The 26,707-nt window shown below is 43.9% G+C and overlaps 2 pseudogenes; both read right to left on the reverse strand.

Annotated features, from left to right (window-relative positions):
- Window positions 1-6,114: 6,114 nt before the first annotated feature.
- LOC136539683 (metacaspase-1-like) lies at window positions 6,115-7,907 on the reverse strand (annotated as a pseudogene).
- Window positions 7,908-13,815: 5,908 nt separating this feature from the next.
- Window positions 13,816-15,608, reverse strand: LOC136539684 (metacaspase-1-like; annotated as a pseudogene).
- Window positions 15,609-26,707: the final 11,099 nt, after the last annotated feature.

Raw genomic sequence — 26,707 nt, forward strand, 5'->3', positions numbered from 1 at the left:
ATAGTGCACGCCCTCAATAAAGTCTTGGGAGCGGCGATCGGCATTGTACATCCAATGGCGTGACATAATCTGCATTACATGACAAATTATGAAAACCTTGAACATAATTAAGTATTTTATTACACAACATAGATGATACACACACGGTTGATTAATTAACTAAGCCTGGCTACAACGTAAGCAATCCCAACTATCACTAAACAAACTAAATCTACAATGCACTTCAGTAACATAATTATTTCGTGATCATACGCAACTAAAATAGACAAATCATTCGTCTGTTGAATATCAATAAGCTTCTCCCGCTGGCTCACTGCCTCATCATCAGCAGCCGCTACCTCAAGCGCACCCGAATTCTGCACGTATGTAGCATAATCTTCCTCCTAGTACCAACCATCGCATCCATTGCCCTCCCACTGAAATTAAAGCCAAAAAATATTTAGTCAAAAATATTCAAGAAAAGCAGGTCAATTAGCCATAATAATCAAATGCGTAAGAAACTCACATCGCGATCCGGGCACTTGTAGAAAACACGACCCTTGTTGGGTCCCTGTCTCTTGACTCGGTACTCCATCACAATCTTTTGCTTACACTTGCCGCAGATAATGAGAGGGAGTTCTGGCCTCAGTCATTTCGCAACTGAATGAGAGGTCGAGGATCCGGTACCAGTTGTCATCTACTTTCTATACTTACTTTTGCAAACTAGTGTAAATTTCACATTTTCTAAAATAATATATTTAAACAAAACTAAAATTATTTATTTATCTAATTAAACCATGAAATATGTACTATGTATAATAGTAAAATACTAAACTATCAAGTGATTTTACTATTGTAAATCATCATGTGATTTTGAGCTAAAAATGATAGAAATCATAATCAAATCCACCATATCAAGTTACTTTCTATACTTATTTTTGCAAACTATTGTAAATTTCTCATTTCTAACGTAATATATTAAAAAAATATTTATTTATCTAACTAAACCATGAAATGTACTACATATACTAGCAATACTAAACTATCAAGTGATTTTGATGAACTAATTTAGCTTTTGTTTATTCAAACATATATGCAAATCATCATGTCATTTTGAGCTAAAAATGACATAAAATCATAATAAAGTCCAACATATAAAGTTACACATGCATCTACATCGCAAAATGAGATAAGCTACTGATAAAACATAAGAGGATTAAGTTTGTTACCTCCAAAATCGAAGGGCAACACCAATGGAGGGGGAGAGAGCAAGAACAACAGCAAGCTGAAGAATAGAGGCAGTGAGTTTGAATGGAATGGCTTAGGCTCGGGGAGAAAGAAATGAGCTTGTCTATAGGCCGGGATAATTAGTCCCGGTTAGGGAGCCAAACTGGGACTAAAGATTAATCTTTATTCCCGGGGCATCACCCAAACCGGGACTAAAAGCTTTAGTCCCGGTTGGTATTATCTGCCGGGACTAAAGGTTAGTCCCGGTTGGTATTAACAACCGGGACTAAATGAACCTTTAGTCTCGGAGACAAAAAATGCCGAGGCTAATGCCAAATTAGGACATCATTCTAAAGTTTGTTCTCTAGTAGTGGGCGGAATAGCTAGGCTTGGGTACATCATGCTTCCCTTCGAGATTGCTATGCATGACGACCCTCTTGGCTACGTCCGCAATGCAAAAAGAAGACTGTGGATAGGAAGAAACATTCGCTAGAAGAAATCGTAACTCGTGTGATCATAGAAACAGTCACCAAACTTTTCGGCATTGAGGTAATAAGTGCACCTATATCCAGCTATCGATATGTTTTCTCGGACAATTTAAGTATGTGTTTGGTTCGTCGAACAATGGGGTCAGGATGGGCTGATCCCAATTTTAGTTGTTTTGGTTGATTATGGATTCACCCTAATGAGAATATTTTTTTGAATATTCTCGTTAGAATGGGGACACCCCGTTCCCTCATGTTAAGCAGACGGGATAATCCTCCATTGACATTGTCGATGCCTCCATCTTCGTACTCGACGTCTGGGGCACATGTGGGGGAGTGCTAATGGTGCCGAGGTGGCAGGAGGAGTTGGCACTTGTTGTAGTTTGCTTGAACCATGGTCTATTTGAATCTTACTAGTGTTGCTAGAACCATGGTGTTTTTAGGAACTACAGAGCTAATGTATGTAGGTGAGTGCATGCAGGCGCTTGTTGTAGTTTGCATTAGGGCTTTGTTGTTGCTTTGGTCGTACTATTAAGAGGGATCCAATGCTTTCAACTTGAAAGAGTCAAAGCAAAAGCACGTGGATGCACAAGAGGCTAACTCTTAGCCAAGTTGATGATGGTAAGTGGGCCTATTGAGATGGTTTCAAGGTCAAAGATCTCAAAGAAGTTGGTTTGGTCGAGATTGGACTTGAAATATGCTGAAAAACAACATCAGAGCAAATATCAGACAATATGGTTGATCCCCATCAGATCATCCAGTGGTGTTATTTCCCAGGAAGAAGTAACTTTACCCCAATTTAAAAGGTCCTAAATGGCTAGAGGGGGTGAATAGCCTATAAAAATTTTCTACAGCAACACTAAGACAAATGGTTAGACAACTAAATGACGAAGCGAGTTTTGCGCTAGCACTACAAGTGTTGCAAGCCACCTAACCACAAGTCTAATATTGCTATTATCTCTATGTATCACACAATGGCTAAGTCACTACTACTTCTACCACTAGTGAGCAAACTAGCAAGCTAATTGCAACTAATTAAGCTATACGTACTACTCACTAACTACAACTGGCTCTACACAAATAAGAGAAAGTAAATACAAAAGCTAGGGATGGATATACCGAGCCAGGCAAGAGATCAATCACAATGAATATCAATGAAATCCTCGGAGACAAGATGACATAAGATTTTTCTTTTGAGGTTCACTTGCTTGCCGGCAAGCTAATCCCCGTTGTGGCGATTCACCCACTTGGAGGTTCACGCGCTAATAGGCATCACATGCCTAACCCACAATCAGGTGTCGCACAACCAAGCAAGAGAATAGGTGGGAGAGGTTTGGCTCAACTCAAAGGATGCTATCACATGTAAGAATGACCAAGAGTCTGAGCCAAAACTGACCAAGCTCTATTTATAGAGCCCCCAACAAGTTATAGCCGTTATGCCCTCTGGGAGGTCTGGACCCAAGCTCCGGACTATGGTTCCGGACCATTTACAGTGAAGGTCCAGACCCCCGGATGTTGCCACGTGTCAAGTCATTCAATTGCGTTCATTGGATCTCAACAGTCACAAAATAATGCGTCAATCAGCATAGCTCTAGGCCCTAGCTCTGGACCAAGGTCTGGGCCAACTCACCTCAGGGTCCGGACAGATCCAGAAAGGTTCTAGAGAGGGAAAAACTCTTCAGACCTAGTCCAGACCCGGCTTCTGGATCAACTGCCTGGGTTCGACGCTCCTTCAGGCGAACCTGGCAACGCCACATCGCCTTGCCGTTGCTGCCACTGTGCGCTACGCGGGGACCGGACTCACGCGCCTCTAGGTCCAGAGCCCGAGCGCCCGGGTCCGAAGATCCTAGGCCGCACTCACTGCTTCACACTGTGCCAACAAGCCCGAGCGACGGGAGTCCGATGTCGCGCCACCCCTAGGTCCGAAGACCCCGCGCTCCACGTTGCACTCGTCCCTTGCTTCCTGCGTCGACCGGACCCGCCAGGGATGGTCCGGAACCACGCCACCTCCTGGGTCCAAAGCCCCCAGGGCGCGCTCGGACTGGTTGGAGAGAGGACTGGACTCACCCCTCTCCAGGGTCCGGTCCCAACCAACATAGGGTCTGGTCCCCTTCTTCTTCCTTATTTTCCTTTTTCTACCAACTCAATCACTTCACCCTTGTTTCTATACTGCCAACCACAAAGTGTCTCACCATAGTGCACGTGTGTTCGTATTTTTTCAAGCATTTTCAAGGGTTAATTGTTAGCACACTATGTCCTAATGCATATGCAAGAACCACTGCACCTAGTGTCACTTGATAACCGTTTAACCGAGATTCCCCTCTCTTAATAGTACGGCTATCTATCCTAAACTCACTCACACCCACTTGTGTCTTGAGTGACAAAACAAAATGCTCCTATCAAAAATACCTTTGCCTTGAGTCAATTTTGTTTTTCTCTTTCTTCTTTTCCAAGTTTGGAGTTTAATCACCATCATCACATGTCCACCAACATCACCATGGACTTCATCTTTGCACCAACACTTGGGTTGGACCATCCTATCTAGTCACACACTTAGATACAAGGATTAGTCCAATGGGTTTCATCAATTAGCCAAAACCAAACTAGGGCTTTCACAATTACATAGTGGTCATCGTATGATCCGGTGGGGAAATGTGACATCGGCGGATTATTATCCATTAAGACGCAACTTGACTTAGTGACTTGTTGGCCAACCCACTGATGTATGCCATATATCTGATGGGGACTGTGTGACCTCAACGATCATCCGATGAGAGATCAACCTTGACTTAGTGACTCATTGGCATGGTTACTAGAGTGCACCCTTATGATTTGGTGTTGTATGTGTGTGACCTCACAATGGATCATCCAATGGGCCAAGCTTGACTATGTGACAGGCTGACCAAGTATCTATGGTGCAACACATGATCCTGTGTGACTGTGTGACTCACCAGCATATCATAAAGTGAGGAATACTCTGGCATATTCTCAACTAGCCTCTACAGTAATCAGCTAGAACGGCGTCACCGTATGATCCGACGTGGCCAATGGTTGCCAGCAGATCATCCGATGATGTTTGTGTTTGTCAACTTTTTTCTCAATAGCTAGCAGCCCCTTCACCCTCTTTATAAGTGTTACCCCTGACTCATTTGGAGGTCCTCTTCCACCCTATCTGTGCCAACACTTATAGAGAGACTAGTGGAGCATTTGGAGAGCCACCCAAGCTAAGAAATGAGATTTGGGTGTTAGCTTTGAGTGCCATTGGGTTTTTGGTTGGGTTTTCTTGAGTTGAAGCTTGAAGATATGTTATTCTTGGTGATTGTCATCACCTAGATGGCCTGGTGATGACCTATTGTGCAGAGGCTCAAAAAGGTGTACTCCCTCCATCCCAAAATACTTGAACCTTATAGGATTCATTTTTTTCTCCCAAAATACTTACATTCTCACTTGTCAATGCACCTTTCTCTTCTCCGAATACACCATTTTCTTTTCACTATATATCTGTCTTTATCTCTCTTCTTTTTGTTTTTTGTGCACCACGCCTTTCACCCTTAATTCCCATGTCTAAACCTAAAACATCAAATATTTTGGGATGGAGGGAGTACATGGTCTTGAACCCAACATGTCAAAGTGGCAAACATGTATTCACTAGTGGATGTGAGCTTAACCGAGTCTCTATGACTCAAGGTGCTCCGAATGTGGAGTAGGGGATTGTGCAGTGGCAACAACCCAAGGGCACTGGAAAAATCTATTTCTCTCTTGAGCTTTCTTCTTACTTGCTTTACTCTCATTTGCTTGTAAGTTTCTTGTGTGACAACTAAAATTCATGTTAGTGTGTTTAGCCTAGGTTTCATACTTGCCTCACTAAGTACCTAACTCTTAATGTGAATATTTGCTAATATAAGGACATATTTAGTGTGTTAGCCCTAAGAATGCATTAGACTGTTTTATTTTAAAAACTTAGGAGAGCCAAGGTGCACTAGGGGTCTAGAGTTTGCATAGGCTAAAATTGCTACTTAAATTTTTAGAGATTGCTACTTAAATTTTTAGAGACTAGTTCACCCTCTCCTTTTGGCCATTCGGTCCTTAAAGTGAGGCACAAAAGTAGTTAGTTTTGGGAATGCCACAAGCTCGAGAATGCGTCTATATGCATTTCATCGTGTCGTTCAATAACCTTTTATTTCAAAAAATTGAGTTATTAGTTGGCTTTGTTCTGTAAATTCAGTCCGGTCGTTGTGGTGTGTTGGATTTAATAGGTTGGTCTGATTCCTCTTCCTTGAGGATGAAGCCTAAAATTCTTTCTACTATCTAGAAAAGCTTCAGTTCCATCACAAACTCACACCTGGATAAACTGCATGCTGAAGCCGCATAAACTGCTTTTTGATCACATAAACTGCATGCTGAAGCCGCATAAACTGCTTTTTGATCACATAAACTGCAAGCTGAAGCCGCATGTAGCACTTGGTTTACATATAAGTGGACCTCGAACTGCCTTAATTATTACATTGAGGTTCACTAGAAGGCTAAGGGAGGTACGGTACGCTGGATGAGCAGCCATGTCCTCCAGAACCGGTGACACATAGAACTAGGAAAGCATCATTGTTCAAGCTGATGGATAATTGATTATTCTGATACGGCGATCCTTAAGTATTGTTGAACTGCAGCAGTAGTAGTGATTTGTACGCACAAGCCTTGGTGTTTTACAGCACAAACGGCTTGCGGTGTATGTCAAACATCTCCGAGGAGGACAGGTTTGGCTCCTGCAAAATCAAACCAACCATGATGATGCACACAAGAGAGTTTGGTCAGGTCAGGGGCACAGCCGAGGCTGTTGTTACCAGACAACACACAGACAGGGAGGAGGAAGCTGCCAGGATATCGATCAGAGCCTCACGCTGTTACGCACCTGCACGCCGCTGAAGTTGGCCACCGTGTGGATGGGTGCGCCGATGGGCCCCTGCAGATCGTAGCCCTCGCCGCGGTTCTTCATGATGGCTCTCATGGAGGTGAGCAGGCTGCCGTAGGTGACCCCGCGCGGCTCGCACTCCAGCGCCCGGATGAAGCTGTGCGTCATGGCCCCCACCGATGCGTAGGCATCCGGCATCTGCACGTCGTCGTCGTCCAAGCAGCATGCATATATGTAAGGCAGAGATCGATGGCCGAACAAGAAAAAAAAAATCAGACTAATATGTATATATATGCATGTATGTATGATGATGATCCGGTATGATACTCTGATCCCTGACTGACCATGGCGAAGTTGCTTTTGCCCTCGCTTTAGCCGCTGATGAGCACGGCATGGCCGCCGCTGGTGCCCTTCCCGGCGCCCGAGGGGGGGCTCTCGTCCTCCCACTGCCAGAACCCGTTCCTGGACATGTGGCACAGGTAGGGGAGGTCCAGCAGCGTGGCGCTGTAGCAGGCGTCCACCACGGCGTGGAGCCTGACGCCGTGCACCAGCGGGCGCACGATGGCCTCGTTGATCTCGTCGTCCAGGATGGGGCCCCGCTGGAACGCGTCCAGCGGGCAGATGGCCTCGTCGTACCCGTCCGCCTCGTCGCCGTCGTCGTCGGCCACCTGCGCGCCCAGCCCGGAGAAGTGGAACACCAGGGAGTCGCCGTAGCTGCACCCCTGCACCAGCCAGTGCATCGCCATCCGGATGTTCTCCTTGGTCGGCAGCCTGAACGGGTCCCTCTGGTCATCTGCATATGCAGATGCAGCAATACCATCATGAGGTCGATCACTCACTGCTCATCAGTTCGTCGTTCCAACTAATTAATCCATGCATGGAGACGACATGTTACATGACATACCGGTGAGCATGATAATGCACTCGCTGGGGAAGCCGAAGCGCTGGCAGAGGAGGTTCCTCATGCACTTGACGTCGTTGACGGGGCCCCTGAGCTCGCCGCAGCCCCGGCGCATGCCGGCGTACGTGATGCCGATCAGGACGGCGCGCTTCTTGCCGCGGGCGCGCTGGAACGCCGCGGGAACGTGCGCCGGCCGCGCCACCGGGATGCGGTCGGCGGGCCGGATGCGCGTCACGCAGTTGCATTGCGCGCACTGGATGGCGTGCTCGCCGGAGATCACGGTCAGGCACGCGCTGCAGTACTTGCACCGGATCGTCGCGTTGCCATTGCCACCGAAGTTCATGGCTGGCTGGCTACTAAGCCGGGAGCGAGCTGGGGCAGCTGCCTTGCGTATGCTTAGTAGGTTGCTTCTTGGCTGGTTCTGCTTCTACGATCACCTCGTCCCGGCCCCTTTATATAGGGAAATGATCCTATGACGGCTACTATTACCAGATACCAATGCCAGGGATTTCATTTTAGTGCAAGCGACCGTGAAAGGGGAAGAAGAACATTTTAGTGGATATGAGCATATATTGTCTTGTGATAACATTTTCTATTTATTTTCTACGCTGCATATATATCGCAAAAACTGACAAAATATGAATAAACGCTCCTTGTTGCATTGACATTTACCTTTAGGGGCTATTTAGATCATTTCATTTGGAGAAATTTAAATCTAATTTGGCTATTTGGCTTGAATTTAACACTTCAGTACTTTCCAAAGTTCAAAATATAAGCATTTCTCAAATTCATAGGGTGGGAGATGAAAACTGATTCTATAGATTACCATTATATATATGTTTCTACTTTGCAACTTATAACACGCTTTTCAACTCGCTCCTCTACGGTAGAAATGCAACACATATGTATCTCTCGTATAGCCAACAATAATATACAAATATAATTCATATATAACTATATGAGCTTAATTAATATATGTCTAAATTATAATTATTAAAATAAATTCAATTCAAATGATCCAAACAGGGCCTTATTTTCTTTTGGTTACGTGCACACTGCTCTTGGGCAGATTTAATTTGGTGCAAACTTTATTATTGTTATTATTATTATTATTATTATTATTATTATTATTATTATTATTATTATTATTATTATTATTTATATATATATATATATATATAGAGAGAGAGAGAGTATATTCAGTAGCCAGCTACACAAATAAGTTATTCTGTAGCCACCTCCATTTGCGATAATTTTATATACTAATTTACGATAATGTCAACACGTATTTACAATAGTTGGGTTCCTATAACACATGGGGATATTTACCATAACGTTATAGTAAACCACTTAGTAAGGAGTTACTATAATCCCGTAAATTAGCATAGTAATTATCGTAACTCAAGGTGGCTACAGAATAAGTTATTTTATAGCCAGCTACACGATAACATAATATATATATATATATATATATATATATATATATATATATATATATATAGAACAACTACTCTATAGCTGGCTACAAAATAACATATTTTGTAGCCACCTTGAGTTACTATAATTACTATGTTAATTTATGAGATTATAGTAACTCCTTACTAAGTGGTTTACTATAACGTTATGGTAAATATCCCTATGTGTTATAGTAACCCAACTATAGTAAATATATATTGACATTATCGTAAATTAGTATATAAAATTATGGTAAATGGAGGTGGCTACAGAATAACTTATTCTGTAGCTGGCTACTGAATAGCCTCTCCCTATATATATATATATATATATATATATATATATATATATATATGTGTGTGTGTGTGTGTGTGTGTGTGTGTGTCCCTAAGGTAATCAAATGACATCGCCTGTGATGCCGAGTAATACTCCATCACACGTTGAAACGGGTACGAGATTGTCCCACCTTTTTTAGATCTTTTGAGGAAATGGTTGCATGGATCTGATAAACTCTACAGAATTTCACTGCAAATCCTCTTGCAACTTATATTATTTCGATCGAGCCTGCACCCTTCTGATTCGGCTTTATTAACATGGCCTCAATTATCCAACTAAATGGATTGTTATATATTTGCAGATGTTTCACCACCGATAGCCTGTTACGGGGGTACCCAGGGCAGTTTGTTCGGGCTTCAGCGTATGCAGAACTCGACGGTAAACGCAAGAGACAGTCGATTTATCCTGGTTCGGGCCCTCGACCGTGATCGAGTAATAGTCCTACGTCCAGTCGGCGTTAGCCTTTGCGTTGGATTGATTGTAAAGTGTTGTGTTACGTTATCTGTCGTCTCTCCAGGAACTTCGCCGTCCTTTATATAGTCAGGAGGCCAGAGTCCTAGTCGGTTTACAATGAGGTTCCTAGTAGGATTACAGAATAATACTACTACTAAGATTACAGGAAAAGAAGTCCTAGTTAGACTAGATCTTCTCCCTTCCTTGTGGGGTATCCCGTGGGTCCCATATTGACAAGCCCTCGAGTACTTCATGGTTGATCTCTGGAAGCCTCATCTTGTTCCTTCAGGTTTTGCCGAGTAGGAACAAGCGTCGTCCGAGTACTTTCTTGAGTGAAACCATGTAGCGCTTCTTGGGATCTTCGAGTGGTATGTGCTTTTCTAAAGAAAAAGTGCATCCGTCTATGTGTAGCCCCCGAGCCTCTTGCTATTTGGAATAAGGAGCTGGAGGGTCATACCTTGAAATTGTTCTGATTCTTCGTCGAAGGGCTCCCGAGCATATACCTGGATTTTTTATCAAAAAGAACTCGGATATAGCTTGGTCCGGGTTTTTTTTGTCGTGAGTCCTTGAATTGGTTTGTCTTGAATAAGTCTTCTTGGTGACGTGCGCTTTTTCGAAGAAAAAAGTGCATTCACTTAGTGTAGCCCCCGAGCCTTTTGCTATTTAGAACAAAAAGTTGGAGGGTCTTGAATCTTATGTCGTTTGAAAACTGTTGTCTTGAAGAAGTCTTTTGATTGATGTGCGTTTTTTTTGAAAAAAGTGCACTCACTGAGTGTAGCCCCGAGCCTCTTGCTATTTGGAACAAAGAGTTGGAGGGTCTTGAATCTGAGTTGTTCAAATAACTGAAAACCTCTCCTGTTGCAGCCTCCGGGCATATATCCAGGTTTTTTTATTCAGAAAGAACTCGGATGCAGAGTCTTAGCATATTCTCTGGTAGTCTGCTGTTGTCAGATGTAGTTGTATGGTGGTGGTTGAGTGTAAATGCTGTTTGTTCATGAGTTGTACAGTGTTGGTATATCCTTTCGAATATGCTTGTCCTTGAGTATTGTTCCTTCACGCCTGAGTCATCTTTCATTAAATTCTGTCTTTTTACTGTCTCCTTTGTTAGGTTTGTTCCGTTGGTGCACCCGGTCCATGTGCACCGCTTCTTTGGTCTATAAATACCCTCCTGATGTGCTGTTTTGATTCATCGAGCATTTTGTTGCGTGGTCTGAAATCTCTGTAGTCATGAATATGATAGTTTCTGAAGTAGAGCAGCCCCCGGGCGTATCTTGTAGTTCTTGTATATCTTGTCGTAGTTGGAGGGAGTCTTGTGATAGAGATTAGAGGTAGACTAATCTCACAGCGGCATTGTACCAGGAGGTACATGGCGGTAGTTGGAGGAAGTCTTGTGATGCGGGATATGTTCCTTCATCCAGCAGTTCTGGGTAGATCCCCCTTGCCTACCCTGCGACTGTCCGATGCAGATCAACGCCTGATCCGGTGTCACATCGGACTTGGATAGATAGATGCCTGTTGGGCTTCCCTATTCAATGTTGTCCCGCCGTGCTGCTGACTTCTGCCTCGGATGTACTGCGTCCGTCCTTTGAAGAAAATAGTGTAGCTGAGTGCGATTTGTTCTACCGAGTAGCAATTTGGAACACGTAGTCGTTCCAGAGCCTAGTTGTGTCCAAGTTCCTTTTTGTTATCTTGCTCGTCGTAGTATCGAGTTCGTTGGGTCTTGTAAGATGTGTAATCTTGTAATTTTTGAAGCCATTTATAATGGAAAGAATCTTGTCTTCTGGGTTGTCATTCTTTTTTCTGCTGATGTCCTGGTTGTTTGTGAGATTCCTGAGTTCTTTCTTTAAGAACCGAGTTCTTGTATTCCTTGTGAGGTAACCCTTCATTGCTTCATGGTTGATGAGTTCTTTTTGTAGCAATATATTAACTCTGCCTTGGTGCTGGATGGATAAGTCTGAAATCTGCCCGTTGAACTATACCTTTGTGTAGAAGTGTGCCATTTGTCATTTCAGCTTTGTTAGTTGTGTTGGAAAATGAACCATTGCGTTCTTATGCCGTGTTTAAACGGGCCTAGTGGGCCGCATTTTTATTGCTGTAAAAATCTATTTAAAGGCCTTCTTTCTTCTTTTTCTTTGCTACCCTGCTTTTGCCTTGAAACCCTAGTCCTCACTCCGCCGTCGCCATTGTTGTCAGCATCTGAGCGCCGCCGCCTGACCATCATCATTTCTTAGTGCCTTATTGCTTTCGCTAGTATATGGGTAGGAAGAAATCAGCGAGCAAGTCCTAGGCAACCTTTGTAGATGAGGAGGCATCACTTTCTGTGATTGAAAATCAAGAATTCATGGCCATGAGGGCTGCTTAGAAGGTCTGGCCGGCTCCGACTACGACTAAGGATCAGTTGCGCGAGCTTGTTAGTGATTGCCTGATCCAGGACAAGGAGATTGCTGAGTGGAGAGCTCTAGGCCAGCATCGGGTCCCAACTCTAGGCTCTGGTGTGTGTGACCTCACAATGGATCATCCAATGGGCCAAGCTTGACTATGTGACAGGCTGACCAAGTATCTATGGTGCAACACATGATCCTGTGTGACTGTGTGACTCACCAGCATATCATAAAGTGAGGAATACTCTGGCATATTCTCAACTAGCCTCTACAGTAATCAGCTAGAACGGCGTCACCGTATGATCCGACGTGGCCAATGGTTGCCAGCAGATCATCCGATGATGTTTGTGTTTGTCAACTTTTTTCTCAATAGCTAGCAGCCCCTTCACCCTCTTTATAAGTGTTACCCCTGACTCATTTGGAGGTCCTCTTCCACCCTATCTGTGCCAACACTTATAGAGAGACTAGTGGAGCATTTGGAGAGCCACCCAAGCTAAGAAATGAGATTTGGGTGTTAGCTTTGAGTGCCATTGGGTTTTTGGTTGGGTTTTCTTGAGTTGAAGCTTGAAGATATGTTATTCTTGGTGATTGTCATCACCTAGATGGCCTGGTGATGACCTATTGTGCAGAGGCTCAAAAAGGTGTACTCCCTCCATCCCAAAATACTTGAACCTTATAGGATTCATTTTTTTCTCCCAAAATACTTACATTCTCACTTGTCAATGCACCTTTCTCTTCTCCGAATACACCATTTTCTTTTCACTATATATCTGTCTTTATCTCTCTTCTTTTTGTTTTTTGTGCACCACGCCTTTCACCCTTAATTCCCATGTCTAAACCTAAAACATCAAATATTTTGGGATGGAGGGAGTACATGGTCTTGAACCCAACATGTCAAAGTGGCAAACATGTATTCACTAGTGGATGTGAGCTTAACCGAGTCTCTATGACTCAAGGTGCTCCGAATGTGGAGTAGGGGATTGTGCAGTGGCAACAACCCAAGGGCACTGGAAAAATCTATTTCTCTCTTGAGCTTTCTTCTTACTTGCTTTACTCTCATTTGCTTGTAAGTTTCTTGTGTGACAACTAAAATTCATGTTAGTGTGTTTAGCCTAGGTTTCATACTTGCCTCACTAAGTACCTAACTCTTAATGTGAATATTTGCTAATATAAGGACATATTTAGTGTGTTAGCCCTAAGAATGCATTAGACTGTTTTATTTTAAAAACTTAGGAGAGCCAAGGTGCACTAGGGGTCTAGAGTTTGCATAGGCTAAAATTGCTACTTAAATTTTTAGAGATTGCTACTTAAATTTTTAGAGACTAGTTCACCCTCTCCTTTTGGCCATTCGGTCCTTAAAGTGAGGCACAAAAGTAGTTAGTTTTGGGAATGCCACAAGCTCGAGAATGCGTCTATATGCATTTCATCGTGTCGTTCAATAACCTTTTATTTCAAAAAATTGAGTTATTAGTTGGCTTTGTTCTGTAAATTCAGTCCGGTCGTTGTGGTGTGTTGGATTTAATAGGTTGGTCTGATTCCTCTTCCTTGAGGATGAAGCCTAAAATTCTTTCTACTATCTAGAAAAGCTTCAGTTCCATCACAAACTCACACCTGGATAAACTGCATGCTGAAGCCGCATAAACTGCTTTTTGATCACATAAACTGCATGCTGAAGCCGCATAAACTGCTTTTTGATCACATAAACTGCAAGCTGAAGCCGCATGTAGCACTTGGTTTACATATAAGTGGACCTCGAACTGCCTTAATTATTACATTGAGGTTCACTAGAAGGCTAAGGGAGGTACGGTACGCTGGATGAGCAGCCATGTCCTCCAGAACCGGTGACACATAGAACTAGGAAAGCATCATTGTTCAAGCTGATGGATAATTGATTATTCTGATACGGCGATCCTTAAGTATTGTTGAACTGCAGCAGTAGTAGTGATTTGTACGCACAAGCCTTGGTGTTTTACAGCACAAACGGCTTGCGGTGTATGTCAAACATCTCCGAGGAGGACAGGTTTGGCTCCTGCAAAATCAAACCAACCATGATGATGCACACAAGAGAGTTTGGTCAGGTCAGGGGCACAGCCGAGGCTGTTGTTACCAGACAACACACAGACAGGGAGGAGGAAGCTGCCAGGATATCGATCAGAGCCTCACGCTGTTACGCACCTGCACGCCGCTGAAGTTGGCCACCGTGTGGATGGGTGCGCCGATGGGCCCCTGCAGATCGTAGCCCTCGCCGCGGTTCTTCATGATGGCTCTCATGGAGGTGAGCAGGCTGCCGTAGGTGACCCCGCGCGGCTCGCACTCCAGCGCCCGGATGAAGCTGTGCGTCATGGCCCCCACCGATGCGTAGGCATCCGGCATCTGCACGTCGTCGTCGTCCAAGCAGCATGCATATATGTAAGGCAGAGATCGATGGCCGAACAAGAAAAAAAAAATCAGACTAATATGTATATATATGCATGTATGTATGATGATGATCCGGTATGATACTCTGATCCCTGACTGACCATGGCGAAGTTGCTTTTGCCCTCGCTTTAGCCGCTGATGAGCACGGCATGGCCGCCGCTGGTGCCCTTCCCGGCGCCCGAGGGGGGGCTCTCGTCCTCCCACTGCCAGAACCCGTTCCTGGACATGTGGCACAGGTAGGGGAGGTCCAGCAGCGTGGCGCTGTAGCAGGCGTCCACCACGGCGTGGAGCCTGACGCCGTGCACCAGCGGGCGCACGATGGCCTCGTTGATCTCGTCGTCCAGGATGGGGCCCCGCTGGAACGCGTCCAGCGGGCAGATGGCCTCGTCGTACCCGTCCGCCTCGTCGCCGTCGTCGTCGGCCACCTGCGCGCCCAGCCCGGAGAAGTGGAACACCAGGGAGTCGCCGTAGCTGCACCCCTGCACCAGCCAGTGCATCGCCATCCGGATGTTCTCCTTGGTCGGCAGCCTGAACGGGTCCCTCTGGTCATCTGCATATGCAGATGCAGCAATACCATCATGAGGTCGATCACTCACTGCTCATCAGTTCGTCGTTCCAACTAATTAATCCATGCATGGAGACGACATGTTACATGACATACCGGTGAGCATGATAATGCACTCGCTGGGGAAGCCGAAGCGCTGGCAGAGGAGGTTCCTCATGCACTTGACGTCGTTGACGGGGCCCCTGAGCTCGCCGCAGCCCCGGCGCATGCCGGCGTACGTGATGCCGATCAGGACGGCGCGCTTCTTGCCGCGGGCGCGCTGGAACGCCGCGGGAACGTGCGCCGGCCGCGCCACCGGGATGCGGTCGGCGGGCCGGATGCGCGTCACGCAGTTGCATTGCGCGCACTGGATGGCGTGCTCGCCGGAGATCACGGTCAGGCACGCGCTGCAGTACTTGCACCGGATCGTCGCGTTGCCATTGCCACCGAAGTTCATGGCTGGCTGGCTACTAAGCCGGGAGCGAGCTGGGGCAGCTGCCTTGCGTATGCTTAGTAGGTTGCTTCTTGGCTGGTTCTGCTTCTACGATCACCTCGTCCCGGCCCCTTTATATAGGGAAATGATCCTATGACGGCTACTATTACCAGATACCAATGCCAGGGATTTCATTTTAGTGCAAGCGACCGTGAAAGGGGAAGAAGAACATTTTAGTGGATATGAGCATATATTGTCTTGTGATAACATTTTCTATTTATTTTCTACGCTGCATATATATCGCAAAAACTGACAAAATATGAATAAACGCTCCTTGTTGCATTGACATTTACCTTTAGGGGCTATTTAGATCATTTCATTTGGAGAAATTTAAATCTAATTTGGCTATTTGGCTTGAATTTAACACTTCAGTACTTTCCAAAGTTCAAAATATAAGCATTTCTCAAATTCATAGGGTGGGAGATGAAAACTGATTCTATAGATTACCATTATATATATGTTTCTACTTTGCAACTTATAACACGCTTTTCAACTCGCTCCTCTACGGTAGAAATGCAACACATATGTATCTCTCGTATAGCCAACAATAATATACAAATATAATTCATATATAACTATATGAGCTTAATTAATATATGTCTAAATTATAATTATTAAAATAAATTCAATTCAAATGATCCAAACAGGGCCTTATTTTCTTTTGGTTACGTGCACACTGCTCTTGGGCAGATTTAATTTGGTGCAAACTTTATTATTGTTATTATTATTATTATTATTATTATTATTATTATTATTATTATTATTATTATTATTATTATTATTTATATATATATATATATATATAGAGAGAGAGAGAGTATATTCAGTAGCCAGCTACACAAATAAGTTATTCTGTAGCCACCTCCATTTGCGATAATTTTATATACTAATTTACGATAATGTCAACACGTATTTACAATAGTTGGGTTCCTATAACACATGGGGATATTTACCATAACGTTATAGTAAACCACTTAGTAAGGAGTTACTATAATCCCGTAAATTAGCATAGTAATTATCGTAACTCAAGGTGGCTACAGAATAAGTTATTTTATAGCCAGCTACACGATAACATAATATATATATATATATATATATATATATATATATATATATATATATATATAGAACAACTACTCTATAGCTGGCTACAAAATAACATATTTTGTAGCCACCTTGAGTTACTATAATTACTATGTTAATTTATGAGATTATAGTAACTCCTTACTAAGTGGTTTACTATAACGTTATGGTAAATATCCCTATGTGTTATAGTAACCCAACTATAGTAAATATATATTGACATTATCGTAAATTAGTATATAAAATTATGGTAAATGGAGGTGGCTACAGAATAACTTATTCTGTAGCTGGCTACTGAATAGCCTCTCCCTATATATATATATATATATATATATATATATATATATATATGTGTGTGTGTGTGTGTGTGTGTGTGTGTGTCCCTAAGGTAATCAAATGACATCGCCTGTGATGCCGAGTAATACTCCATCACACGTTGAAACGGGTACGAGATTGTCCCACCTTTTTTAGATCTTTTGAGGAAATGGTTGCATGGATCTGATAAACTCTACAGAATTTCACTGCAAATCCTCTTGCAACTTATATTATTTCGATCGAGCCTGCACCCTTCTGATTCGGCTTTATTAACATGGCCTCAATTATCCAACTAAATGGATTGTTATATATTTGCAGATGTTTCACCACCGATAGCCTGTTACGGGGGTACCCAGGGCAGTTTGTTCGGGCTTCAGCGTATGCAGAACTCGACGGTAAACGCAAGAGACAGTCGATTTATCCTGGTTCGGGCCCTCGACCGTGATCGAGTAATAGTCCTACGTCCAGTCGGCGTTAGCCTTTGCGTTGGATTGATTGTAAAGTGTTGTGTTACGTTATCTGTCGTCTCTCCAGGAACTTCGCCGTCCTTTATATAGTCAGGAGGCCAGAGTCCTAGTCGGTTTACAATGAGGTTCCTAGTAGGATTACAGAATAATACTACTACTAAGATTACAGGAAAAGAAGTCCTAGTTAGACTAGATCTTCTCCCTTCCTTGTGGGGTATCCCGTGGGTCCCATATTGACAAGCCCTCGAGTACTTCATGGTTGATCTCTGGAAGCCTCATCTTGTTCCTTCAGGTTTTGCCGAGTAGGAACAAGCGTCGTCCGAGTACTTTCTTGAGTGAAACCATGTAGCGCTTCTTGGGATCTTCGAGTGGTATGTGCTTTTCTAAAGAAAAAGTGCATCCGTCTAGGTGTAGCCCCCGAGCCTCTTGCTATTTGGAATAAGGAGCTGGAGGGTCATACCTTGAAATTGTTCTGATTCTTCGTCGAAGGGCTCCCGAGCATATACCTGGATTTTTATCAAAAAGAACTCGGATATAGCTTGGTCCGGGTTCTTTTTGTCGTGAGTCCTTGAATTGGTTTGTCTTGAATAAGTCTTCTTGGTGACGTGCGCTTTTTCGAAGAAAAAAGTGCATTCACTTAGTGTAGCCCCCGAGCCTCTTGCTATTTAGAACAAAAAGTTGGAGGGTCTTGAATCTTATGTCGTTTGAAAACTGCTTGTCTTGAAGAAGTCTTCTGATTGATGTGCGCTTTTTTTGAAAAAAGTGCACTCACTGAGTGTAGCCCCGAGCCTCTTGCTATTTGGAACAAAGAGTTGGAGGGTCTTGAATCTGAGTTGTTCAAAGAACTGAAAACCTCTCCTGTTGCAGCCCTCCGGGCATATATCCAGGGTTCTTTTATTCAGAAAGAACTCGGATGCAGGGTCTTGGCATATTCTCTGGTAGTCTGCTGTTGTCAGATGTAGTTGTATGGTGGTGGTTGAGTGTAAATGCTGTTTGTTCATGAGTTGTACAGTGTTGGTATATCCTTTCGAATATGCTTGTCCTTGAGTATTGTTCCTTCACGCCTGAGTCATCTTTCATTGAATTCTGTCTTTTCACTGTCTCCTTTGTTAGGTTTGTTCCGTTGGTGCTCCCGGTCCATGTGCACCGCTTCTTTGGTCTATAAATACCCTCCTGATGTGCTGTTTTGATTCATCGAGCATTTTGTTGCGTGGTCTGAAATCTCTGTAGTCATGAATATGATAGTTTCTGAAGTAGAGCAGCCCCCGGGCGTATCTTGTAGTTCTTGTATATCTTGTCGTAGCTGGAGGGAGTCTTGTGATAGAGATTAGAGGTAGACTAATCTCACAGCGGCATTGTACCAGGAGGTACATGGCGGTAGTTGGAGGAAGTCTTGTGATGCGGGATATGTTCCTTCATCCAGCAGTTCTGGGTAGATCCCCCTTGCCTACCCTGCGACTGTCCGATGCAGATCAACGCCTGATCCGGTGTCACATCGGACTTGGATAGATAGATGCCTGTTGGGCTTCCCTATTCAATGTTGTCCCGCCGTGCTGCTGACTTCCTGCCTCGGATGTACTGCGTCCGTCCTTTGAAGAAAATAGTGTAGCTGAGTGCGATTTGTTCTACCGAGTAGCAATTTGGAACACGTAGTCGTTCCAGAGCCTAGTTGTGTCCAAGGTTCCTTTTTGTTATCTTGCTCGTCGTAGTATCGAGTTCGTTGGGTCTTGTAAGATGTGTAATCTTGTAATTTTTGAAGCCATTTATAATGGAAAGAATCTTGTCTTCTGGGTTGTCATTCTTTTTTCTGCTGATGTCCTGGTTGTTTGTGAGATTCCTGAGTTCTTTCTTAAGAACCGAGTTCTTGTATTCCTTGTGAGGTAACCCTTCATTGCTTCATGGTTGATGAGTTCTTTTTGTAGCAATATATTAACTCTGCCTTGGTGCTGGATGGATAAGTCTGAAATCTGCCCGTTGAACTATACCTTTGTGTAGAAGTGTGCCATTCGTCATTTCAGCTTTGTTAGTTGTGTTGGAAAATGAACCATTGCGTTCTTATGCCGTGTTTAAACGGGCCTAGTGGGCCGCATTTTTATTGCTGTAAAAATCTATTTAAAGGCCTTCTTTCTTCTTTTTCTTTGCTACCCTGCTTTTGCCTTGAAACCCTAGTCCTCACTCCGCCGTCGCCATTGTTGTCAGCATCTGAGCGCCGCCGCCTGACCATCATCATTTCTTAGTGCCTTATTGCTTTCGCTAGTATATGGGTAGGAAGAAATCAGCGAGCAAGTCCTAGGCAACCTTTGTAGATGAGGAGGCATCACTTTCTGTGATTGAAAATCAAGAATTCATGGCCATGAGGGCTGCTTAGAAGGTCTGGCCGGCTCCGACTACGACTAAGGATCAGTTGCGCGAGCTTGTTAGTGATTGCCTGATCCAGGACAAGGAGATTGCTGAGTGGAGAGCTCTAGGCCAGCATCGGGTCCCAACTCTAGGCTCTGGTGAGATTGTTCTTTTTGTCTCCTTTATCCATGCTGGACTCTGTCTTCCTGCCTCTGCTTTTCTTCATCGCTTTCTCAATTATTTTGGGATTAGCTTGAACCATCTTACTCCCAATGATGTCCTTCATCTTTCTGTTTTTGTTCATCTTTGTGAAACTTTTCTTGGAATTCCTCCTTCTCTTTCTCTCTTTCGTTACTTCTTCCATCTGAAGCCCCAACCCCACAGCGATGACACCCATGTTCTTGGTGGCTATGGGATTCAGTTTCGTCCAGGGTCGTAAGAGTAGATTCTTTGATTATGACTTGGTTGATTCTGTGAGAGATTGGCGTGTCGACTGGTTTTATGCCACCAATATGATTCCTCCTATTGCTGTTCATTCTGGTTCTGGTCCCATAGTTAATGACCGATGGGAAAAGAATCCCCTGATAGCGGATGAGCTCCAGGCAGTCAAGCTGTTTCTTGAGAGGATATGTGCTCTGAAACAGCAAGGCTTGACCGGCTTCGGTATTGTTTCTAGTTTTCTTCGCCGCCGTGTTCAACCTCTCAAGGAGCGAGAGAACTACGGTTTTGAATACTCTGGAGCAGAGGACCCTTCTCATATGGTCCCTGCCCTTGAGTTGACTAGTGAGGAGGTGCTCGAGCGCCTTCAGAAGATGTTGAAGGGAGTAAGCGTCGTTCCACATATTGTCCCTGAGTATTGTGCTAACAACCCGCCTCCTGCTGTGAGTTGTTTTTTCTTATGCTGGTACTTTTCATATTTCCTTTATTGTCTCCACTTTTCGCTTAATCTTTCTCGTCTGGTTGTTTTACTCTTTTATAGGAATTGGGGCGTAACTTCGTTGATCCGATCCCCCTTGATGACTGCCCTGCCATTGTGGAGCTCGGGGAGAATCTTGCTGGGGCATCTTTAACCAGTAAGTTTCAAACCACCACGATGTTTCCTAGTGTTTCTTCCGCAGTTCTTGACACATATGTAGAGTATGTTCCTCGTCCAGTTCCTCAAGCTCCTCGCAGTGTCAGAAAAAGGGGGTGAGCGGATTGTTCTTCTTCTGGTTTGTCTGCCACCAAGAAGTCTCGCCAATCGAGTACTCGTCCAGGTACTCAAGTTATAGGTAGCGTGCTCCTAGGTGAGCATATTAATATGTTTTGTCTTTTTGTTGTTTGTTTTTTCCTCTAACTGAGTACTTTTATTCTTTTTCAGATGGCGCTGTGGTTGCCATGTTTGAGAGTGAGGAAGATGAGGATGATGATGATGTGGCCCTTGTTACGCGTTGGTGAGTTGTTTTCTTGTTTTTCTGCTGTTGAACATTTCTTTTTGTTCTGACTTTGACCTTGTTCTCTTGTAGTAAGCGGTCGTCAACCTCGAGTTCTTCTGGAGCTCCGGTACCGACCATGTCACTCCTATTGCAAGGTGGTGGTGATATTTTTGCTGCTATAGTTCCCCCTCTAAGGTCTTCTGTTGGTCTTGGGGGTTTTATGAAGAAGAAGATAGCTAAGTGAGTGAATCCTGGTTATGTTTCTTTGCTTCTGTTTTCCTCTTCTCTGATTCATATTCTTATCATCGATTTTCCTTATCATCTTGCAAGCCCTCGCCTTCCCTTAACCCTCAGTTGACTTCTTGTCAGTCCTCTGGTGCGCCCCTACGTTCTAAGTCTTGGGACTTAGAATGTGTGGTCAGCAAGGTGGCAGTGAGGGGGATAGGGTTCTCTGGTGATCCCGCAGCTGCTGATTTGCTGGCTCCGGAGGTGACCATGGCCATGGCGGTGGAGCCATCTGAGGAGGTAGCCGGGGCTTCCCAGGGTATGGCCCTGGTCTTGTATTCTTTGCCTTGGTCGGCTTCTCCCTCTGCTCCTCTTCCTAGTGGCATTCAACGTTTGGATGATGATGTGGTGCAACAATTCGATGCCACTCATCGGTTGTGAGAGCTAACCGCTGCCTGCGGAACCTTCGCGACTTCTTTTGGGGAAAAACTCCGGGTAAGTTTTTTCTGAAGTTCTTTCTTTGGATGTTCGTCTTTCTTCTGTTCTTATGTCTTGTTTTTCTCTCTCTCTTTTGCTCAGTCTTTTCTTGGGATCATACTGGCTTCTTTTTCTCATCTGAAACCGAGAAAAAGTTGTCTTCTGAGGTTAGTGCCCTAAAAACAGAGCTTGACCTCTATCGGGCTAAGATGGAGACCGAGTGTCAAATGCACCAAAGGGAGGAACAGGCTCTCCATGCCTGGGTGGTTGAGGCAGAAAAACAGAGGGATGCAGCTGTCCTAGAGGCCTTGAAGAATGTGGAGGCCATGAAGAATGAGTGCAATGGTATTGTGGGTTTTTTTGTTTCCTCTTGTATTCAAATTTCCCTTTCTGCTGACTTGTTTTTGGTGCCTGGTCTAGCTCTCCGAGTTGAAAAGCAGAAGCTCTCGGAGGGTATTGAGGAAATGAAGACACTTGCTCACAATAGTCACAACAGGGCTAAAGAGGTAATTACTCATGCTGAAGAAGAACTTGCGCTTACCAAGTTGATTAGGCGTGGAGCTATCAGGGGTCTTGTGTAGGTCCAAAAAACGGTTGAAGTCATGACTAGTAAGTTGGCGACGGCTACTGAGAATTGGAATGCTTTGTGGAAATCATTTCGGCCAGTAGCCGATCTTCTCCGGACTCCATCGGATGATGGTCAATCTTGGGCTCAGTTTATTCCCCAAGTTCCGACCCGTTTCCAGGAGTTCGTGAAGAGCTGCGCCCAACTATGTACCAGAAATGTTCTTGCCTAGGTCCGGGTTTTTGCTCTGGAGATGCCTTTGTCCAAGATTGCAGAGGAAGCCAAGAGTCAAGAATATCTGGATGCCGTTGAAAAGATGGAGCCTGAGGTCGAAGATTTGGCCAGGAGGATTTTAGACAATCTTAATATTGATATTTCTTCTCCTTATGACGATGCTTGATGTATTTGACCTTTGTGCTCCAGCCTCTGTAATAGGATATTATACTTCTTTTTGAATGAAGATCCTTTATTTTTCGTTGATGTCTTCTTTGCCTAGATGTCTTTGATTTTGTCAAGTGCTTGTCATGCTTTCGTCTGCGCCGTGTATACAACTCGGTATTTATAGATCGTTGTCTTGACAAACTTTCTTGATTTGTCGAGTGCTTGTCTCGCTTTTGTCTATGCCGTGTAAACAACTCGGTATCTGTAGATCGTTGTCTTAACAAACTTTCTTGATTTGTCGAGTACTTGTCTGGCTGTCATGTAAACAACTCGAGGTAAGTAGATCTTTGTCTTTAAAACCTTTTTGTTCTTGTTAGTACTAAAAAGACTTAGGACCAACGATCTCAAGCATCAGCTTCTTCTTTTTAGCTTTTTGCTTAACTCGGGATGTGGCCAGCATTTGGCTCTTTACCTGGTTGTAAAAACATCTTAGGATCGGTTTGGGTGTTAGCTTATTAGCTACCCTCATCGGCGGGCTCAAACATCTTTTTAGCTCTTTTGCTCTCAGCCGGTATGCTCAGGCGTAATTTCAGCCATTTTGCTTTTTGGATTGGGTGTTAGCTTATTAGCTACCCTCATCGGCGGGCTCAAGCATCTTTTCAGTTTTTTTGCTCTCAGCCGGTATGCTTAGGCATAATTTTAGCCATTTTGTTTTTTGGATCGGGTGTTAGCTTATTAGCTACCCTCATCGGCGGGCTCAAGCATCTTTTCAGCTTTTTTGCTATCAGCCGATATGCTCAGGCATAATTTCAGCCATTTTGCTTTTTTGATCGGGTGTTAGCTTATTAGTTACCCTCATCGGCGGGCTCAAGCATCTTTTCAGCTCTTTTGCTCTTAGACGGTATGCTCAGGTGTAATTTCAGCCATTTTGCTTTTTTGGTTCGGGTGTTAGCTTATTAGCTACCCTCATCGATGGGCTCAAGCATCTTTTCAGCTCTTTTGCTCTCAGCCGGCATGCTCAGGCGTAATTTCAGTTGTTTTGCTTTTTTGGTTCGGGTGTTAGCTTATTAGCTACCCTCATCGGCGGGCTCAAGCATCTTTTTAGCTCTTTTGCTCTCAGCTGGTGTGTTTAGTGAAAACAACTCAGGAAAAGTCATAATAAGACATCTGTTTGTCGAGGAACACCATCTTTATTGATCAGGAATGTTTACATGCTTAGTGAAAACAATTGGGGGAAAGCCATAATAAGACATATGTTGTCAAGGAACACTATCTTTATTGATCATGAACGTTGATCTCTTGTGGCTTGTATATATGTTCTTCCTTGTGTTGTTTTCATGCATAGAATCTTCTTAGTTGGCTGATGTGCCATGTATTGTTGACTTCTTTTCCATCTTCAGGTATCAACTTGTACATGCCTGGTCCAGTGACTTTTGTGACAATAAAAGGACCTTCCCATGGATTGAGTAGTTTATGGCGTCCGTCAGTTTTTTGTATTCCTCTTAGTACTAGATCTCTGATTTGGAGTGATCGAGGTTGGGTATTCTTGTTGTAGTGGCGTCTTAAACCTTGGAGGTATCTGGCTAATTGAAGGGTAGCATTTACTCTGACTTCTTCCATACTATCGAGTTCTAATCTTCGGGTGTGTTCTGCTTCTCCTTCATCATATTGTTCTATCATTGTTGACATCTAGATCAAGTCAGCAGGTAGTACTGCTTCTGATCCATAAACTAGGAAGAAAGGTGAGTATCCGGTGGCTCTGCTTATTTGAGTATGTAGCCCCCATACTACTTTGGGTAATTCTTCAATCCATTTGGATCCATAGTCCACTAGTTCTTTGTACAATCTTGGTTTTAATCTGGCTAGTATAAGTCCATTAGCCCTTTCTACCTGTCCATTGGCTTCTAGATGTGCGACTGATGCGTAATCTTTGCCGAAACCGCAATCCCGTGCCCAACTTTGGAATTCTGTAGCTGTAAAGGGAGAACCCAAATCTGTGATGATTCGATTGGGTATGCCAAAGCGGTGCATAATGTCTTGGATGAACTCGACTGCTTTGGCTGCACTGTATTTTGCGAGTGGTTTGTATTCAATCCACTTGGTAAACTTGTCAATTGCTACAAAGATGTACTCGAAACTGCCATTTGCTTTCTTGAGAGGTCCTACTTGATCTAGCCCCCTGCAGGAGAAAGGCCAAGCAGGAGGGATGCAGATCAGATTGTGAGCTAGTATATGAGCTTGTCTTGCGAACATTTAACAACCTTTGCATTTTCTGACGAGTTCTTCTACGTCTTTCAAAGCAGTTGGCCAGTAGAATCCGGTTCAGAATGCTTTGCCGACTAGTGTTCTTGAAGCGGCATGATTTCCACAGCAACCTAAGTGTATTTCTTCTAAGATCTCTTTGCCTTTTTTGAATGAGACACATTTTAGGAGTACTCCTGATGATGTAGCTCTTCTGTACAGCTTGTCCCCTACTAGGACGTAGTTCTTGCTTCTGCGAACAACTCGGGTAGCCTCTGCTTTATCTGTTGGCAACTTATTCTCTTTGATGTAATCGATAAAAACCAGGGTCCATGAGGTGGTGATTACCAAAATCTAGGTGCCTTTAGCTAGGAGTTCAGGGGTTATCTCACCGGGTTGTTTGATAGAGCGAGCTGATAACTCTTCTATGAATACACCCGGTGGTACCTTCGCCCTGTTAGACCCAAGCTTAGTGAGGATGTTTGCCGCAATATTAGAGTCGCGCAAGACATGTAGAATTTCCAATCCTTGAAAATGTTTTTCGAGTTTTTGTATTTCAGCACAGTAAGTGCCCATGTTTTCTTTGGTGCAGTCCCAATCTTTGTTGACTTGGTTGACGACTACCGCCGAATCACCATATACGAGTAATCGCTTGATTCCAAGGGTAATTGCCACTCGGAACCATGGATGAGGGCTTTGTATTCTGCTTCATTGTTTGTAGCTTGCCATAATATCTAAAGGACATACTTGAGTTGCTTTCCGTCTAGAGAGATGAAGAGAACGCTTGCACCGGCTCCACCTAGCTTGAGTGATCCATCAAAGTACATCTTTCAATGGTCAAGGATGGTATTTGACATAGGTTGTTGAATTTCTGTCCACTCGGCAACAAAATCGGCAAGGGCTTGAGATTTAATTGCCTTCCGTAGGATGTCTCCGAGTGGGAAATCTATCACCACGGTAATCTTGTGGCTTTCGAAATAGTGGCAAAGCTTGCGTGAAGTGATCAGGAGGGCGTAGAGTAGTTTTTGCACATACGGGTACCGGATTTTTTATTCTAACAGTACTTCGCTGATGTAGTATACAGGGCATTGTACTTTATATATGCGCCCTTCTTCTTCTTCTCTTTCTATGACTATTGCTATACTGATCACAGTAGAAGTTGCCGCAATGTACAGCATCATGTCTTCGTTTTTCTTTGGAGGTGTGAGAACGGGCAAGGAGGTGAGGTATGCCTTAAGTCTTTTGAAAGCTTCATTGGTTTCTTCTGTCCACTCGAACTTGTTTGTCTTCTTTAGTAGTTTAAAGAAAGGTAACCCTTTTTCGCCGAGTCTTGATATGAAACGATTGAGGGCCACCATGCAGCCTGTTAGTTTCTGCACATCTTTGACACTTCGAGGAGGGCCCATTTCTGTTATGGCTCGAATTTGCTTGGTGCTGGCTTCGATTCCACGATGACTAACCAAGAATCCGAGTAGTTGTCCTGAAGGAACTCCGAATACACACTTCTTTGGGTTTAATTTCCATCTCCACCTTTTTAGGTTTTTGAAGGTTTGCTTTAAGTCTTCACTTAGTGTGTCTAGGTTCTTTATTTTTACTACTACGTCATCCACGTATGCCTCT

This window comes from Miscanthus floridulus, chromosome 2 (genome assembly GCF_019320115.1).
Source record: "Miscanthus floridulus cultivar M001 chromosome 2, ASM1932011v1, whole genome shotgun sequence".
NCBI classification, from domain to species: Eukaryota; Viridiplantae; Streptophyta; class Magnoliopsida; order Poales; family Poaceae; genus Miscanthus; species Miscanthus floridulus.